This window comes from Triticum dicoccoides, chromosome 7A (assembly GCF_002162155.2).
Source record: "Triticum dicoccoides isolate Atlit2015 ecotype Zavitan chromosome 7A, WEW_v2.0, whole genome shotgun sequence".
Taxonomy (NCBI): Eukaryota; Viridiplantae; Streptophyta; class Magnoliopsida; order Poales; family Poaceae; genus Triticum; species Triticum dicoccoides.
The window spans coordinates 506,285,318-506,292,940 of NC_041392.1; the positions used below are offsets into that span (position 1 = coordinate 506,285,318).

Sequence of the window (7,623 nt, forward strand, 5' to 3'; positions counted from 1 at the left end):
CACACACACATACAGAAAGCGCTGTGATGCGCATAAATCCAAATTAATGAAGCTAAAACACACACATGAAGCAATTTTCATCTAGGTACTCACATGGAACCATCTTTCCCTACACTGCTTCTTTCTCTGTCGACCATTTTGGTGGCCTTGTTCTTCCCCTGCACGCACTCCCTCGATCAGAGGCGGAGGACGAATTTTTTTTAAGGTGTGGCGAAGTCTTAAGGAAAGAATTTTTTTGATGCAAATCAAAAGAGTCAATACACATTACAAACGTTAACCCCAATACAATGAAAATGTAGGCATATTTCAATAGGAAAATAACCTAAAACAAACCAATAATGAAGATTTCAATGGCGTCTAGAACTGCGCCGGTTGGGCATCTTATTAGCTTTTATGCATAATCATCTAAAAACAAAAACTTGTGCGTCCACAGTACACTAGCATGAATGAAAAAATATAGACAAACTTTCCACCATATTGTACAAGGTCGCTACATAAATTTTTATCCGTTATATTCAGAATTACTGTAGTTGGTTCAGATCCTGCAGAATTGACAGAAGAAAAATTGCCAATACCCAACAAAGTGGCTGCAATTAGTCCTCTGGTTCGTACACCGGGGAATGGCCAGGAAAATTCCCAACTGCCGTCGTCTGCTGGAACTTGCTTCTACCGCCACTGAAGCCGCCGCTTGCTTCCTTCGCTGGAGCTTGCAGCGGCAGCCCTATAAGCCCCCAGCCTGCCGCCGCCGTCAGCTGCCCCCGTCATCAGTCGCCCGCCTGGTCCTCGCGACATGGCCAGCAGCCGCCATCGCGCTAGCTGCTTAGGGTTGCGTCGTGTCTGGGTAGAGTTGGTCGCGTGCGTGCGTGTGCGTTGTGTGTGTGGCCGCTCGATTGAATCAAACCTTTTTTTAGACTCTCAATGGAATCGAACCTGTCGTGCCTGCCTGCGTGGCCCAACAGCTGGATGCGTCGGCCCATCAGGCCAGCGCTGCTGGCTGCGGTCGAACGAAACAGCCGATGCCGATCCAGAGTCTGCCGATCGATAGATGCATAGGTATAAAAAAAAATTGCCCCAGAATCAAGGTATGGCGGATGCCATACCCTGCCCACCGGAGCCCTCCGCCAGTGCCCTCGATGCCGCAGCTCCATCTTGGAACAACTCTGACGCCGACCAACAGACGCTCCTCTGCCTCAAGTCTGGCCTTGCCAGCAACCTCACCACTGGAGCGCTGGCAACATGGCGACACGACTCCCAGAGCTTCTGTCAATGGCGCGGTGTGACATGCAGCACCGTGCAGAGCGCAGCACCTCGTGTTGTTGCGCTAGACCTCATGTCGCTGAACCTTACCGGTCAGATTCCTCCTTGCATTAGCAACCTCAGTTTCTTGACCAGGATAAACATGCCTGACAATAAGATCAGTGGCAGCATTCCCCCGGAGATAGGCCGCCTGGCACAACTCAGACAACTAAACCTCAGCATCAACTCCATAGGCGGCATGATCCCCGATGCACTGTCAATGTGTTCCCGCCTGGAGATCATAAGCCTGTCAAGCAACCTCCTGGAAGGTGAGATCCCTTCAGCTCTTGCTCAAAGTTCATCCCTCGAACAGCTTGTCCTCAGTGACAACTTTCTTCAGGGGCACATACCACCCGGGTTTGCCTTGCTTCCGAACCTTTCTATATTATCCTTTGCTAGGAACAAGCTTTCAGGCACCATTCCTCGGTTCCTAGGAGGCAACTCGCGTCTTACCAAGCTTGCTCTCGACAACAATGCGTTCACAGGAGAAATTCCACGCTTCCTAGTGAATTCCTCCTCGCTTGCTTACCTCAACCTTGCATCAAACAAGCTCCGTGGAGAGATCCCTCCTGCACTATTCAATAGCTCATTGCTTTACACCTTAAATCTCTCTTACAATGGTTTTTCCGGGTCAATCCCGTCCTTCGCTCATGCATCCTCTCCCTTGAAATATCTTAGCTTGACTAGCAATAACCTTTCAGGGAGCATACCTAGCTCATTAGGGAACTTTTCCTCCCTATCCTTCCTATTGCTTGCTCTGAACAACTTACAAGAGAGCATTCCAGAGAGCTTAGGTAGCCTTGCAGGTTTGCAAGTATTAGACATGACATATAACAACTTGTCAGGCACAGTTCCTCCAACTATATATGCAATCCCATCTCTAACTTATCTTGGCCTTGGAGCCAACCAGCTATCTGGGAGAATTCCAACCAACATTGGCTATACACTTCTGAGAATTCAGATGTTGGTAATGCAAGGTAACCAGTTTGATGGCCCAGTACCTGCTTCTTTGGCAAATGCCTCTGACCTAAAATACCTTGGCCTCCGCAATAACGCATTCAGTGGTATCATTCCTTCTCTGGGGTCTTTGACAAACTTGGTCACTCTAGATCTGGGTGACAATCTGCTTGAAGCTGGTGACTGGACTTTCTTGTCCTCACTAACAAGTTGCACCCAGTTGCAAAAGTTATACTTGGATAGGAATAATCTTCAAGGAGAGTTACCTACTTCCATTGGCAATCTTCCGAAAAACTTACAGTGGTTGCTTCTGAATGATAACCAAATAACTGGTTTCATACATCCAGATATAGGAAATCTCAGCAGTCTCACTCTTATTCATATGGAGAGAAATTTCCTCTCAGGGAATATTCCTGCTACACTTGGAAATATTCAGACTCTGTTTGTCCTGAATTTAGCAGAAAACAAATTTTCTGGAGAAGTCCACGATCAATTGGAAACCTTGAGAAGCTAAGTGAACTTTATCTGGAGAAGAACATATTAAGTGGGTCGATACCTGCCAGTTTAGCAGGATGCAGAAGCCTGACTAGACTAAACCTTTCTTGTAATACCTTTCATGGAAGCATCCCTCCAAAACTGTTTTCTATTTCCTCACTTTCTGAAGGCTTAGACTTGTCATATAACCAACTAACTGGACTGATACCATCAGAAGTTAGCAGCTTAAATAATCTTGAGCTCGTTAATCTCCAACAACCAGCTATCTGGAAAAATTCCCAACAGTCTCGGCCAGTGCCTTCACTTGGAGTCGCTTCGTTTGGATGCAAATTATCTTGAAGGTGGCATTCCTGGATCTTTTATGAACCTGCGAGGCGTTGTTGAGATGGATCTGTCGCAGAACAGCTTGTCTGGTGAAATTCCAAGCTTCTTCGAGTCATTCAGCTCTTTGCAGCTTCTGAATCTGTCCTTCAACAACTTTCAAGGGCCAGTACCTACAACTGGTGTGTTTGGCAATTCAAGTCTGGTGCTCATCCAAGGAAACAAAAATCTGTGCACAAATTCTCAAATGCTGCAACTACAACCTTGTATTAAGTCCACATTCAAAAGAAAAAGGAGTTCATATGTTCTAATGGTGGTGGTCCCTATTGTTACCATTGTTCTAGTCTCACTCATATGTGCCATAGCCATTGTACACAGAAAGCGGGAAGCAACTAAACAACCAATCAACCAGCAGTCCGAGGGGTGGAAAAGATTTTCATATCATGATCTATACAAGGCAACAGGTGGTTTCTCTTCTATTAACCTGGTTGGAGAGCGAGGGTGTGGATCTGTCTATAGAGGTACATTCTTGGCTGAACCCCGCATAGCTGCAGTCAAGGTGTTCAGGCTTGATCAAGATGGAGCATCAAAAAGTTTCATTGCTGAGTGTGAGGCCCTGAAAAACACACGCCATCGAAATCTCGTAAGGGCGATAAGCATGTGTTCTACATTTGATCCATCAGGAAATGAGTTCAAAGCTCTAGTTCTTGAGCACATGTCAAATGGTAGCCTAGAAAGTTGGCTTCATCCAGTAACAGAAAATCATGGCTCAAAAAGGCCACTGAATCTTGGGTTAAGGATAAGAATTGCGACGGATATAGCTGCTGCCTTGGACTATCTCCATAACAGATGCATGCCTCCTTTGATCCATTGTGATCTAAAGCCAAGCAATGTCCTTTTGGACGATGACATGTGTGCTCGTGTTGGTGACTTTGGATTAGCAAAGTTTCTTTATGACCATCCATCCAAAAGCTTGATAGGGGCAAGAGGATCAATTGGATACATTGCACCAGGTTAGTAGACATTTCATTCTTTTATTGTCAATATATTCAAATTAAGTTGTACTTCCTTGAAAAATCATGTTTACCCCCTGCCCATTATTTCTAAAAGGAAACCATGTTTACCTTTATCAAAAAAATGATGTACTGGAGCACCAGAATTATGTACCTAAATTAAGTGTCCAATGCATATGCTTTCAGTAAAAAAACAAATACAGTCATTTCAAAAATAAATATTACCTAATGATTAAGCAGTTGAAAGGATTTCACAGGACATATTTGCAAATTTTGCAGAGTATGGCATGGGTAGCAACATGTCTACTGAGGGGGATGTCTACAGCTATGGAATTATTCTGCTAGAAATGCTGATGGGAAAGAACCCAACAGATGAGATGTTTAAGGATGGACATGGTCTCCACAAGTTTGTGGAACTGGCATTTCCTCACAAGATTGGTGATATTCTAGAGCCCAATTTTATTCCACAATACCAGGACGAACACACAAGTAAACCTTCAGGCAATGGGACACATGTAATGGTCGGCGTGCAAGAATGTACAATGCAACTGGTGAAACTAGGTCTGAAATGCTCTGTGGATTCACCAAAAGACCGACCAACTATGCAAGAAGTTTATACTGAAGTCATGTCAATCAAAGAAACATTTTTAGGACTACATGAGCGAATAAATGAAATATCTGTAATTCCTTTGTTCGAATAAAATCCATCATAATTTTCATCTGTAAGTACATTCAGCAGTTTTACTCTAATTTGTATGTTTACACTGCTTGTGGGTCCTGTGGCTTTGAGTTCAAGGGAAATGTCAGGAAGAAAAAGTTGAATAAACTAACTATTTCATACAGTACTTTAAAGGAAAATGTGCAAAAGTCAGTTACCACGGCATACTCTGAAAAAATTGGGTTAAAAGCAGCACTTGCCTAAAAAGCACTATATTCCTGATGTTTATTCATTTACTTTCTTCGCTGTTGACCTTCACAATATTTGAGCGAAGAACTTTACCCAGTAACCTCTAGTATCAGTAAAACTGTAACTAGCATGAAAATATGTTTTGATAGCCTGCCTGATAAATAAGTATCATGTTTACCTGACAAACTAGACGGTCTAACAGAGTAGAATGAAATTTTCGAAATAGTACGTTCGTGGAGTAACATACTAGCATCCGACATTTCTAACAGAATTATCAAAATATGTACAGACACATGCAACAAAATTTCGAGAAATCCCAATAGTTTCCTCTAGTGCTGATGCGGTTAGACGAGTCGATGGAGAATCAGAGGAAACAGGGCGATCGATTTGGAAGCAACCGCTCTTTTCCCCCAACGAATTTCACGGAAGCGAAGAAGATAGTATGCTCAGACCTGCTCTTTCTCTTTGACGCGGAACGCAGACACAGGATATGGTCGTTGCTTGTCCTCGCCGCGGCCGAACTTGGCCGGCGGTGCGGGTGGCACGATCTGTCGGCTTGAACCCTAGACGGCGGCAGCAGTCGCCTCCGCAAGCTCCTGCCGCTGCCTCTGGATCTTCTGTATATTTATTTATTTATTGAGAAAGCTGCCTCTTCACCTTGCCGCCGCGAAGGAAAAATTGGGGGAGAGACATTCAGAACGGAATATGACGAACGAACGAAGGGCGCAATGGGCGCAGCGCACAAAAAAACTCAAATGATGTCACACGTGTGGCACCGGCACGAAGCACTCCTGTCCTTTTTACAGCATGGACTTGGCAAATTCCGCGTCACAAACGGCCGCGGATGCGACCGGGCGGCCCGCGGACGCATCGAGACAAGCCTTCATATTATAAAAAAAAAAGTTTTCACCTCATTTTATATACAAAGCAAATTGTCCAAACCAAGCATTCAACAAAAGATCACATCACACACACACACGCATGAAAGGTCAACAAAAATACAGCGTATCGAATGAGTTAATGCTGAGGGCACAGCTCAACAAGCCTCAAAAATAGAAAACACACACGACACAACTAGTCAAAGCCCATGGAGCGTGTTACGGGTCCAGCTCTTCATATTTCTGTCCTGGCATTCATATATCTCAAATCCGGACTCTCAAATTCATGCAAATACATGCACGTCGATCATACAAGAGCACGTAAATAGTAAATGTTGGTACGAAGCATAGATAACGTTTACATAAAATTTATTTTAAGTGTCAAACTCAAGCATTGTCTCCTTGGTTGCCATTGTGGGTCCATATGTGATCCACAAGATCATTGAGTAGTTGCGTGTGCACCTGCTGATATCGAAGATTCTGATATATCTGCAGAAAGTTCATCAGGTGAGCCGAGGAGCTGGACGAGCCCTCATATTTCGGTCCCGGCATTTATATATCTCAAATTCGGACTCTCAAATTCATGCAAATACATGCATGTCGATCATACAAAAGCACGTAAATAGCAAATGTTGGTATGAAGTATATATAGCGTTTACATAAAATTTATTTTAAGTGTCAAACTCAAGCATTGTCTCCTTGTTATCATTTTCATTGAGTAGTTGCGTGTGCACCTGCTGATCTCAAAGATTTTGATGCATACGCAGAAAGTTCATCAGTTGAACCACATCTTGATCTTCTGAGATTTCAACTTGTTCTCCGGGTGCTTCGAAATCATGGGCTTAGGTTACACCATCACTCTCATTCTCGACAATCATATTCTGTAGAATAACACAACATGTCATCAGTTGCCATAAAGTTTCTGATTCCCACATCATTGCAGTGCTCCGCACAATCCCCCCAACGAGTTTGAAGCACACCAAATGCCCTCTACACATTCTTCCTAGCCGCTTCCTGCATTGTTGCAAAGTGGCTATGTTTATTGCCACGTGGCTCGGATATGGTCTTCACAAATGCCGCCCACTGAGGATAGATACCATCGGCAAGATAGTATCCCATGTTGTAGTCTCGGCCATTGACAGTGTAGTTACACGACGGTGATTCCCCATTACAAAGCCTCATGAACGACGAGATCGTTGAAGCACGTTGATGTGGTTGTGAGAACACGACATTCCAAAGAAAGCATGCCAAATCCATAAGCCGCGTGATGACATCACTTCTAGTATGATGGTGGCCTATCTGGTGTGACCTTGATACATTCCCCGCGAACCTTTGGGGCAGTTCTTGAAGGAAATATGCCCTAGAGGCAATAATAAAATTGTTATTTATATTTCCTTATATCATGGTAATTGTTTATTATTCATGCTAGAATTGTATTAACCGGAAACTTAATACATGTGTGAATACATAGACAAACAGAGTGTCCCTGGTATGCCTCTACTTGACTAGCTCATTAATAAAAAATGGTTAAGTTTCCTAGCCATGGACATGTGCTGTCATTTGATGAACGGGATTACATCACTAGAGAATGATGTGATGGACTAGACCCATCCGTTAGCTTAGCACTATGATCATTTAGTTTATTGATATTGCTTTCTTCATGACTTATACATGTTCCTATGACTATGAGATTATACAACTCCCGAATACCAGAGGAACACTTAGTGTGCTATCAAACGTCACAACGTAACTGGGT

General features: G+C 43.7%; 1 long non-coding RNA gene across 2 annotated transcripts in view; it reads right to left on the bottom strand.

Annotated features, from left to right (window-relative positions):
• The window catches only part of LOC119329632, a 7,084-nt gene extending 1,329 nt beyond the window's left edge, over positions 1 to 5,755 (bottom strand). The window contains exons 1-2 of one of the 2 annotated variants that reach the window (XR_005159631.1): positions 5,442 to 5,755; positions 94 to 3,685 (exon numbers count right to left, since the gene is read on the bottom strand). This is a non-coding gene — a long non-coding RNA (uncharacterized LOC119329632). The other variant, XR_005159630.1, reaches the window with a different exon arrangement.
• Between the last annotated feature and the right edge of the window lie 1,868 nt (positions 5,756 to 7,623).